The 12958-nt window shown below is 38.0% G+C and overlaps 1 protein-coding gene across 1 annotated transcript in view; it reads right to left on the bottom strand.

Moving 5' to 3' along the window:
- Positions 1 to 12958, bottom strand: part of ZNF407 (zinc finger protein 407) — a 918238-nt gene that overhangs the window by 376511 nt on the left and 528769 nt on the right.

The raw sequence follows: 12958 nt of genomic DNA, 5'->3' as shown, positions 1-12958 counted from the left end.
TTTCTTAATAATAGACAGTATAGAGTTAAGAACAATGGGACATTTTCAAATAGCTGGTGTCCAATCTTTGGTGTTCCGCAGGGCATGCAATTGTCGACTATACTGTTTAATATTTTTATGAGTTCCTTGGGGAATTTTTTACACTTTTCTCTATATCATGTTGCATCATTTGCTGATGACATTTTCATTTATTACCATTATTGTCTGTTATTAGTAATATAGAGAATGTAATTTTAGAATGTATTGGAAAAACACATTTTGGGCATTGTAAAACTTGTTGAAACTTAATACTACTAAAACCAAACTGCTATATTTTTGTACTTCCCTAGTTAAAATTCCAAAACATATTACTCTTCAGACAGGGGAGAGTTTGGCTCTGCTAACGTCTTCTAGGATACTGGGTTTTATATTAGACTCACATTTAACTATGGAACATCAGGTTAATAATTTAAGTAAGAGGATATTTTTCAAACTAAGACAACCAAGGGCAATTAGATCATAATTTTTCCTGCTCAATTTAGAGTATTGATACAGGCAATTATTCTGCCACAAATAGATTATTGTAGTTCCTTATATGCTGGAATTAATCAGTCTCTTCAGGTGAGGCTACAATTTTTGCAGAATTGTGCAGTCAGATTGATATTTGGCTGCAAAACGTTTGAGCATGTTACTCCTCTATTGAGACATCTACACTGGTTACTAGTCAGGGTCAGAATAGATTTTAATGTCGTATGCATGAGTCATAAGATTGTTTATAGTTGTTGTCCTTTGGATCACATAATCCTAGTGTCTTATTCTTTATCTAGTCAGCCTTCTAGGTATAATTATTCATTGAATCTAAATCTTCCAGTGGTTAATAAGATACATTATACACGTTATCATGATAACTCTTTTAGCTGTTATGCATTTAGGTTATGGAACTCGATTACACTTCAACTTCGAGGAATGGTGGACTACTTACAGTTTAAGAAAGTTTTGAAAAATTTTTTGACAAGCACTTTTATTTATGAAAACTTCAATTGTAAATGTATTTTTATTGTAACTCGCTATGATTTCAACAGGAAATTTATGGAATATAAAATCTGGAAATGGAATGGATGTTCGGGGTGACATTTCTTTAATGCAATATGAGGAGTGAAGGATTGCCATATAAATTTAGAGATAAGCATATCAAATTTTTATAAAAGGAATCTGAAAAGAAGAGGATTCATATTTAAAAAAATAATTAATTTTTTGTGTCAGTACCATCTTTATTGCTTCAATCCTTCCACACTAACATAGGAATAGAGCAAACCATGGGTTTGACAGGTCTGTAGAAATTTTTAAAACTGTATCAGCATTCAATTTGAGGGCCCTGTACACTAAGGTGAGCTAGTGTTTTTAGTGTGTGCACAAGATAAGTGCACGCTGTGTAGGCGCCCATAGGAATATTGTGGGTGCCTACACAGTTAGCATGCGCTAAAAGCACTAACGCACCTCTAGTGAGGCTTAGTAAATGGGGTCCTGTGGTATCAGGGAAATTACTGTACCATATAACCAAATATTTTAAATTTGGATATAAAGGGATATTGTGAAACATGATGTTTAAGGACAAATTTGGATTAGGGCATGGTAGCCAATTTGAGTTGATACAAGATAATAAATGTGGTACAGAATCTAAGGTTAAATACAAAAAGATATCATCGGCATATATTGAAAATTTGTATTGTTCATTAAGGGGCTCTTTTACAAAGGCATGTAAGGGCCTAAGCGCATCAGCATGTGTCAAATCGGCATTACAGTCTAGCTAGCGCATGGCAGTAATTCTGAGTTGGGCATCTGCTGAAAACACGTAGTAGAAAATAATTTTCTACCGTGGGGGTGTTCCTGGCAGAAATTGGCAGTTGGCACTCAAAGGAAGGTTACTGATGGGTAATGTGTGAGCCCTTACCGCTAAGTCAATGGGTGGCATTAAGGGCTCAGGCTGTAAATAAACGCACATTGGTTTTCATTTTGCAGCATGCTCATTTCCCGCCCCCCCCCCCCCCCAAAAAAAAAACACAACCCCTTTTTCCAGACACGCTGGAGAAATGGTCCAGCGCACTTACACTACATGTGCCCACACTACCGCAGGCCACATTTTGGCGTGCCATTGTAAAAGGGCCCCTCTGTAATTGAATTCCTGAGATACTGTTATTAGCAAGAGTTTCAAGGGCAAGGTTAAAAAAACATTAAACGTCACCTGCCATTTGGATGCCCAGTCTCCCATTCTCGTAAGGTCCTCTTGCAATTTTTCACAATCATCTTGCAATTTAACAACTTTGAATAACTTTGTGTCATCAGCAAATGTAATTACCTCACTAGTTACTCCCATCTCTAGGTCATTTATAAATTTGTTAAAAAGCAGCACAGACCCCTGGGGAACCTCACTATCTACCTTTCTCCATTGAGAATACTGACCATTTAACCCTAATCTCTGTTTTCTATCTTTTAACCAGTTTTAATCCACAATTGAACACTACCTCCTATCCCATGACTCTTCAATTTCCTCTGGAGTCTTTCATGAGGTACTTTGTCAAATGCCTTTTGAAACTCCAGATACATAATATCGACTGGCTCACCTTTATCCATGTTTGTTCACCCCTTCAAAGAAATGTAACAGAATGGTGAGGCAAGATTTCCCTTCACTAAATCCATGTTGGATTTGTCTCATTAATCCATGCTTTTGAATATGATCTAAACAAAAAAACAGCACCACGGGCCTTTAAAATGGAACAAAGTTCTTTAATGAATGAGCCTTGACCCGACACGGGCCGTGTTTCGGTGACTAGCACCTGCGTCAGGGGTCTACATAAAATACAAAACATAGAAATAATATATTTTTAAAAATTGTTAACATATAATGAATAAAACCAAGAATTAAAAATAATATTTAGACTCATCAAACATACATATATAAGCCTATATAAACACCTAAAGCATTTAATATTTTAACATTGCATTTAATAATTTAACATTCTCATATATTATTATATAGTAATTTGAAAATAAATGGATAAATAATCAAAACAAAAATGGTAATGGTAACTCACCACAGTGATGACGTGGAAAACTTGGGGAATAACTCGAATATTTTCATCTACAATATTCCTTACTTTTGGACAAAAAATTTTTTCATATATTAATATATGTTTAAAATGCTTATTTTAATATACACATATAGTGACAAAATGCTGTTTTTTCAAAATTAAGATCAAGTAATGCCACTAGATATTATATTTTTGGCTTTTATATTTGAAGATGTATATATCTATTTATTCTGTGCTGATTTGAATGTTTTTGAAGGCTCATGATATTATCAGTGTAATGTTTGAAATTTGTTGTATATTTTAAAATGTTTTAAAAAATTATTTTTAAATTCAGTTATAGCCAGTATTATATAATATGGCCTTTCTATAAAATATATTATTAATAATTAAAATAAGCATTTTAAACATATATTAATATATGAAAAAATTTTTTGTCCAAAAGTAAGGAATATTGTAGATGAAAATATTCGAGTTATTCCCCAAGTTTTCCACGTCATCACTGTGGTGAGTTACCATTACCATTTTTGTTTTGATTATTTATCCATTTATTTTCAAATTACTATATAATAATATATGAGAATGTTAAATTATTAAATGCAATGTTAAAATATTAAATGCTTTAGGTGTTTATATAGGCTTATATATGTATGCTTGATGAGTCTAAATATTATTTTTAATTCTTGGTTTTATTCATTATATGTTAACAATTTTTAAAAATATATTATTTCTATGTTTTGTATTTTATGTAGACCCCTGACGCAGGTGCTAGTCACCGAAACACGGCCCGTGTCGGGTCAAGGCTCATTCATTAAAGAACTTTGTTCCATTTTAAAGGCCCGTGGTGCTGTTTTTTTGTTTGGACTTTAGTTTGTACTTTGTTCCCTCTCTTTTGAATATGATCTGTAATTTTGTCCTTTATAATAATCTCTACCATTTTGCCCGGCACTAATATCAGGCTTACCGGTCTATAATTTCCCAAATCACCTCTGGACCATTAAAAAAAAAAAAAAAAAAAAAAATCGGCGTTACATTAGCCACCCTCCAATCTTCCAGTACCATGCTTGATTTTAAAGATAAATGACATTTTATTACCAATAGTTCTGCAAGTTCATTTTTCAATTCTATCAGTACTCTGAGATGAATACCTTCCGGTCCAGGCAATTTGCTACTCTTCAATTTGTCAAATTACCTCATTACATCTTCCAGGTTCATAGAGATTTCATTCAGTTTCTCTGACTCGTCAGCTTTCGATACCATTTCTGGCACTGGTATATCTCCACCCTATTACAGAGTTTGGTGTCATCCGCAAAGACAGTCCTTCCGCAATATCACTCACATAGATGTTTATTTATTTATTACATTGTACCACGCGCTTTCCCACACATGGCAGGCTCAATGCGGCTTACATAGTAACAATATAAATAATTACAAAGTCGTAAGAAGAATATAGTTTGTGGTAAACGCAAAACTAATGGGGTTAACAGAAAGTAAGTTAAACATAGGAGGAATTGGGTTCAGAAGGAAAAGAGCGTTGGGAGGTAGGCGTAGAAAGATGGAAAGGAATGGGTATGGGGTAGTAGAAAGGATAATGGGGAACAAGTTAAAAAGAGCCGGCCCCATTAGTTTATTCACCATTTGAGGTCTGTAATTTGCAACCTCCTCCTTACTTCTGTTCTTGTGCAGGGACCAAATTCGCCCTTCTCCAGTCCTCTGGGACCACTCCAGACTCTAAGGAAGCACTGAGGAAGTCAGACAGCAGAGCCACCAGAATTTCTTCAAGTTCTTTGAGTACCCTCGGATGTATACCATCAGACCTCATCGCTTTGTCTACTTTTAGTTTGGCCAGCCCCTCATGAACATGGTCTTCTGAGAATCAGTCCTGGTCTACTATACATCCGTCCTCATTAGCATTTGTTTTCTGTGGTCCTGCCCTCGGCCTTTCATCCACAAATACAGAACAGAAATAATTGTTTCGTAGTTCAGCTTTACCCTTATCAGCTTCTACATATTCCTCAGCCTTGAGCCTCACAATGCTATTATGGCACTTCCTCCTGTAGCTTACGTATCTAAAAATTGTCTTGTCCCCCAGTCTTACCATATCAGCTCTCTTTTCCTCTTTTTGACTCTTCACTTTTCTGACAGCTTTTTCTGGTATTTTTGCCTGTCTTCCTCTTTCTGAGTCATCTTGTAACGTATGAAGGTTAACCTTTTTTCCCTTATCTTTTCAGCTACTACATTTGAGAAGCATAGTGGCCTTCTCTTCCTCTTATGTAATTTTATAACATAAAGGTTTGTTGCCTTTAAAATAGCTCCTGTCAGTTTTGCCCACTGATGTTCTACTTCCTTCAGCTGTTCCCATCCAACTAACTCTTCCTTTAGAAATTTCTCCATCTCAGCAAAAGTTAGTTCTTTTGAAATCTAGGACCTTCAATCTTGAATAAGCCTTCTCCTCCTGCATCTTACTATTAAACCACTAGATGCCAAATGGTCTCCCACCTTAACATTGGAAACATTCTCCCCATTTGTAAGTATCTTGGAAATACTTTTTCCCCCCTCCTAATTGATATTAGAGTAACTTTTAGGGGAGAGCCTCCTACTATGGAGGTTTCAAGCTTTCCTGGCTGGAGTAGTGATTGGAGTGGCTAAATTTCTAGGCCAATTATTAACTTTATCTGTTGGTTCTGAATTGCCTGTAGCAGCACTGTTTAACTGTCTGACCAGACTACATAGATGCTCCTTATGTAACTGTACCTTCTACTATGCTGAACCTTTTTTGAACTATAACATGGCCCAGTTTCTTTGACCATTTCTCTAACTGCTCCTGCAGGTTTTGCTTATGTTTTCTGAATCCTAAGCATGGAGTTGATATGAAAGTAGATAATGGTTTCCCTGAATGCCAAGGATCTAAATATCTGGGTGACACCCTAATGTTTTTAAAAATTTATTTACAAGAGACCCACATGAAAATATCTTTTGTATAAAAGCTGTCTACAGAATATTCTGTGGTGGCTGTTTCTGTGACTGATGTTAAAAGAAATGGGGTAGCTCATTAAGGGGGTCCTTTACTAAGCTACAGTAGTGTCTTTAGCTCGCGGTAGAAATCAGCTGTCAGTAAACGCCAAGACACCCATTATAGTCCTGTGGGCATCTCAGTGTTTACCGCCAGCTGATTTCTACCATGAGCTAAAAAAGCTACCATGGCTTAGTAAAAGACCCTCTTAATGAGTGAAATTCTTCCTTTTGCTGTGGTCAAGATCTTAATACCAGAATTTTGCAGCACACAATGAACATGTTAGATTCAGAAATGAAAAGTGTAGAGCAGTCCTTGATACAGAAGTACAATTGCATGGTTCTCCTAAAGTTACAATGAGGTGTATTTTCAAAGCACTTAGACTTATAAAGTCTAGATGCTTTGAAAATGAGCCCCAATGTCTCTTAAATATCAATTCAATCTTTCGCTGAGTCACAAGGTGGGCATACTTGCCTCTGTTTAGCAAACCTATATTTTGTTTAATGGTTAGTTCAGTGGGCTTTGATCTTGGCAACCTGGATTCGATTCCCACTGCAGCTACTTGTGACCTTGGGTAAGTCACTTAATCCTCCATTGCTCCAGGTACAAAAAACAAATTGTGAGCCCTCTAGGGACAGAGAAAGTACCTGTATATAATATGTACAGCACTGTGTACGTCCAGTACCTCTACAGAAATGATTAGTAATAGAATTTTGTACTTGATATATACCGCCAGAGCAACAGAGCTGGACATTTATTGGCTCAATATTTACATCAAAAAAACAAACAGAATTAGCGTGCAGATGTTGCAAAAATCTACGAGTATAAGAGTTATGATTGATAAAGTATCTTGTACCAATTCTGCTAGTACTGTAAAGATCATAACCCCATGGTCGGACCACCCAAATTGAGCTTCATAGAGGTTTCTATGGAACTTTGGAAGGCTAAGTGCATTGAAAATATGCCTGTAACCTATGGAACTTTGTAAGACTAAGTGCTTTGAAAATATGCCTCATATTGCACTAGAAGGAATCCTCTAATACAAGAAAACCAATCTGGACACCCTAAGAGACACTGGTAAGAAAGGGTATTTTAACCTTTTTATTGCTCTCTGCTGGTTCATTATGTTAAAATGCTGCTTTGAAAGCTCTAACACACTGGTTCTTGCACCTATCCTGGGGGGACCACCAGTAAGATGGGCTTTCAGGATAACCCTAATGAAAGTGCGTGAGAGAGATTTGCATATAATGGAGGTGACAGGCATGCAAACCTGTTTCATGCATATTCATTTAAGGATATCCTGAAAACCTGACTGGCTGGTGGTCAGGTTTCAGACACACTGCTCTAAAACACTGAAGTGCTGCTTTTAATACCTTTCGAGATAACAGCATACTATGGATGGAATATGGACATAGAGAACAGCTATGCAACAGCTGTTGATGTCATGTGATGTTTTATGAACTATTCCTTTTAACAATATCAATTTGTTATTGAATGCATGGTTGACCACTCTCTAATTTTCTGAGATTAGCCCCAGCCCCGTATGAGAATTTAGCATTTTGGCCATTTAGTGATAAATGAGACTCTTTATTTGATGAATGTGACATTACTTGATAGTGCATTCCATGACTAATACTGCAGCCTGATGTGATGTGTAGCAAAATCTACAGGTTATCTGATTTTACACCAAAATATATTTCTCTAGATATTTATCAATTTATGACTACAACCTCAGTGTTTGTAACCTTTACATTGCTTAGAGAATGCCGAGTTATTATTCCTCCTAGGACACAAGGGGCTGGTCAAACATGCCATTTTTATATGGCAAGTGGAACATAATGGAAAATGGTTCTTTTCTTAACAACTCAAATTAGTTTCAAGTGTGCCATTTTGCATTCAAATGTAGAAAGACACGGAAACCAATCCTTTATTTTCTATTAGAAAACAGCCACTGTCCCCTATCTCTCATTATGGTGCAGACTACAAGACCTAACAACAAAAATCCATATTATTGATCTAGCCAAGTCTCCACAATTATTCTTTAGAAGGAAACACCGACGATAAATTACATCTGCACTGGCTTTTCATCTGCTGTTCGATATAAGTGATCTCTCAGGGCAGACTGGAGACCTTAAATCGTCAACACCCTTGTCAAAGGAGCTAAGGAGGCCTGGGCCTCCCACAAACTGCCTTGAATATTTCTCATGGAAGAACTTTTAACCTATAGTCTTTGGCAATAAGACGGGGTTTTTTTTCCCCATATATTTTTCAACAGGAGGGAAAGAATATAGAGCAGCAATTAATTTCCAAAGTTGCAATGTGTATTCCTTACATGTAAAAGAAGTAGTAATACTGTACATATTCAGGCTGTTTTCTTAGCGATCAGGTTTTTCACTATTGTTACATTTTCAGTTGCAGTTTAGATAAAAAACGAAATCCATCAAATATTTGCCTCATACATTACAGTTGTTCCATTTAATAAGTATCATCTTAAATCATTCCTCCTTTTCTCTCTTTTTATATTGTATAAGTTCTACAAAAAAATCTAAAGCAGGTTATTTAAAACAGCTCAGTGTGGGTCATTTTCTGCTTTTCTAAATGCCTGTTTTATTTAATCAACATTTCAGACAAAACAATTCATATTCTAAATATTCTAATAGCTCTGCTCAGCAGTACTTTAGCTGTTTGGTTGCTGTTTTTGCATGATAAACAGCATGCAGTATCAGTCCCTTGCACTGGAAGCATTAAATAGGAAGTCATCCTCCCAATAAGGTTCAAGTTTTCAAGAGCATTGCTGGCACTGTAGCTCTCATTCCCCCTTCTTCATCAAGTCTTTGCTGCAAAGATATTGGTGGCATTTTCCCCTTAAATGTAAGTATTAAACCACAAAATGTTTATTCCCCTCAGTGAATCAGCATATTGAGAACCAGCACTATCTCCCGAATTCTGTAACCTTTTACTACTACTACTTATCACTTCTATAGCGCTACAAGCTTTTAGCACCTAAATTTACTTTATTTATGTAAAACGTTCTTATATCCTGCCTATCTACAAATCTAGGCACTATTTGTGTGCTACGATTATAGAATAACTAGCACTTACATGCATTACATTCACGTGCATAAATATCTGGCCAATATTCAGCTCACAGGAGGCAGGATGGCTAAGTGTCACAATCGGCGCTGAGCTCCTACATACAATATCGGTCTGTTTCCAGTGATCAGCACTGAATATCTTTTTTGGGGGGGGGTTGGTGGCCAGCTTAAACTTAACCGGCCAGCACTGACCGTTAACTTGGCTGGTTAAGTTTATAATGGCCAAAGATAGGCCTGCTATTTAGGCAGTATGATCTGGCCGCTAAACTTAGCCGGCGAAGCACCGAATATTTGTGGATAGCCAGTTAACCACTATGCGCTAAAGGCCAAATTCTATAAATGGCATCTTTAAAAATCAGCGATGAAAAACCGTGCGCTTAGCATGATTCTATTAACTACGCCTAAAGTTAGGCATAGTTTACAGAATATGCTCACTCGTCATTCTTACGACTAAAATTTAGGTAAATCCATTTAGGCCACCTAAAACCAGACCTAAATACCTGCGCCTGATCATATGTATTCCATAACAGTATGCATAGTTTTTTGAAATGCCCACAACCCACCTATTGCACGTACATGGCCACACCCCCTTTTTGGCTATGTGCATTACCATTTACACTCACCACATTGTAGAATACGCCTAGAAAGTTGCGTACTTAAATTCTAATTAAAGCCATGAGTGCTAATTGGTTGTTAAGTACCAATTATCGGAGCTGATAGACATATCAGTTAAGATGTGTGTGCAATTTGGTTATGTGGCTAAATTAGCGTGCACAACTTAAGGCGCTCTTTATAGAATTTGGGGGTAAGCGTTAATATTCAGCAGAGATAACCAGCTATCCTGCACTGAATATTAGTGCTTAGCTAGCTAAGTGAGTACTATTTAACCAGCCAGAAGCCATTCCTGGCTGGTTAAATAGCACTGCATATCGTCCGGCGTGTGCATACACAGCGGTATTCTTTAATGTAAAAACTGAAGTTGCACAGGGCCAGATTCTCTAAATGGTGCTCAAAAATGGGAGCCGGAAACGATCGGCACTAAGTGCAATTCTATAAAAGGTGCACGCTCTTTATAGAATTGTGCTTAGCCTGATTCCTGTCCCCAGATTTTAAGGCTTACGTCTGCTGAAATTTGGCGCCCAAGATGGGCGAACATCCATTATTCTATAATTATGCACACATTTTGGAATGCACCTGACATGCCATTGGCCACGCCCCCTTTTGAGATACGCACTGTGGGAATTATGCACAATGTCTTACAGAATAGCGAGCAGCTAGATGAGTGCACACGTTTTAAGTGCCAATTAACACCTATAATTGGTTAGCGCTCAAGAGCTTGTTAGTCAATTTGTGCACAAATCTAGGTGCCATATGTAGAATCGAGGGGGGGGGGGGAGGGAGGATAGCACATAAATGAAAGAGGGTGCTCACATGGGAAGATGCATGGGCAGGGCTTGGGCGTGTCAAACAATTAAGTTATCGAATACTGTCATTTGCATGGTAAAGTGCTGCATTTAGCTGCATGCATTTATGGTTGTGCCTATATGTTGGTGCATAAATTCCAACATATGTTAGTATTCTACAAAGGAATCCGGGTGCTCAGATGCTGTTATACAATTGCATTCAATGTGTTGCATATGGGGGTTATTCTATAAAAAGGATATCAATGTTTAAGCATCAACAGGGTGGGATGAGAGCTTATACAGCATGAATACTCAAGCACCTAATATTAATGGACATTTAAGCACCCCCCCCCCCCATTTATACCTGCTATAGACCTGGCATAAATGGGGGCTCCTAAATGTAGTGGGCACATAGGCAACATTCAGTTTGTCCCATCTAAGGCCCCCCCCATGTGAATGCCGCCCCTACACCTTATAAATACATGTTAGGCCATTTGAGAACCTATTTGCGAATGCCACTTAGGTGCCCAAATGACATTTTCACATGAAAATGTAAATTTAGGTGTTTGTCAGTATTCCGTACATTTAGGTGCACAGTTAGAAGATAAACAAACTTGTTATAGAATTGTCCCTTAAGAGCGCATGTACAGAGCAGAATTCCAGTCACACGCTATTCTATAACATATGCACATGTCATTATTGCAGCTACGCGCTATTGTATAACATGACACCTAAACGTAATGGTTCACAGTTTGAAGGTGGGCGTATGCATGATTAGAGTGTTGGCAGAGTGTACAGATACGTGCTTAAATGACAGAGTACTATAATATATGAGCTTTTTTGAGTAATCTAGGTGTGAACACATTTATACCAACTCTATGGCTGTCATAAGTCTGAAAGGAACCTCTTTATCTTTATCGTCTTCTATTCCCATATACTCCTTTGCGCTCTCTACGCCCCCCCAGGATCAGAACGCACTTATTGTACCGACTTATAAACACATTTTTCAAGAACATACTTGTGCCTCAATCTTCTCAGTTCAACGACCACATCTTTGGAACCGTCTACCTACTTCTCTGCAGCAACAGACTTCCTTACCAGCTTTTAAGTCCAATCTCAAAATGTTTATATTCCAAGATGCATTCTGTTAGATTCCCTATTTGCAGAGCGCCATGTTATTATTTCTGAACAACTAAGAGAATCCCATCATTTGTTTGTTTCTGTTTTTTTTGCTTAAACATATGGATTTCCTTCCCCTTTCCCCTCACTCTGTTTATGTACACAGTCTTATTATCTCTTTTTATATCTGATGACATAGTAAACCACCTAGATGGTACTCCCGGCTGGCAGATTAGTAAGTTTAAATATACTTGGAAACTTGGATAAGTGCTCTTGCCTAACTTACACACATCAATTTTATCTGTTATGCTAGTATCCTATAAAGAAAAGTAGGGGGCAATTCAGCATAGTGTGCAAAATGATAGGAACCAAAATAGGCAGAAAGCGCTCATCTGGCAGGGTCGCAGAGAGACTGGGGCAGAGCCACCACAGCTACCCCCCCCCCCCAATTTGGGATGCAGCTGCCGCCACTGCCCCTCACTCACTCAGGCCACCACCATCCCCTGCCCCCTACCTTCCCGTGTCTGTGCATCTGCTCCTTCCCGGCCTCAAAAGGGGGCCTGCAATCGGGGTCTATCTCTCTCCTGGCCCTGTGTGCTGGGACCACGTTATCGCGGGAGCAGAAGAGAAACAGACCCCAGTGCCAAGCCCACCTTGGAGGTCAGGCCTGAGGAATTTTGCTCACCCCCCTCCCCCTGTTCTCAATGGCCCTGGCATCTGGGAGCCCAGATGCCATTTCAGAATACAGAATAAGTTAGCATTTACTTGCCATCATTTAGGCACGAGCACTTACGCCTGGTTAATGGTAGATATAAATAAGCGTGCCTAAATTTAGCATGTCAGTGTGTAATTTATAGTATTCTATGTTATGCATGTAAATGCTGGATGCACCCAGGCCCCATATATGCCCTCCCTGCAAATACATGCATAATTCGCAGAATAGCACTCTCTGCACATAGAGCACTAACATGCATGAATGATACATTCATATTCTGTAGTCTCAGAGCTTAAATTTAAGTGCCATTTGCATGCTAACACTCAAATTATATATAAATTGTGTGCACAAATTTGGGCATGTGCCAAATTGGTGCATGCAATTTAATTACATAATGAGCAAATTAGTGGCAATAACTGGCTTTTCAACAAGCAACTATTGGCACTAATTAGATTTAATTAGAACTTACATGCCTAAACTTTATGCCTGAACTAAAAAAAGGGGTGTGGAAATGGGAGGGTCATGGGCATTTGGGGCAGATTGTGGGC

This window comes from Microcaecilia unicolor, chromosome 1 (assembly GCF_901765095.1).
Source record: "Microcaecilia unicolor chromosome 1, aMicUni1.1, whole genome shotgun sequence".
Classification (NCBI taxonomy): domain Eukaryota; kingdom Metazoa; phylum Chordata; class Amphibia; order Gymnophiona; family Siphonopidae; genus Microcaecilia; species Microcaecilia unicolor.
Note: the sequence above shows the minus strand (reverse complement) of the source record. Positions and strands in the feature narration are given on the sequence as shown.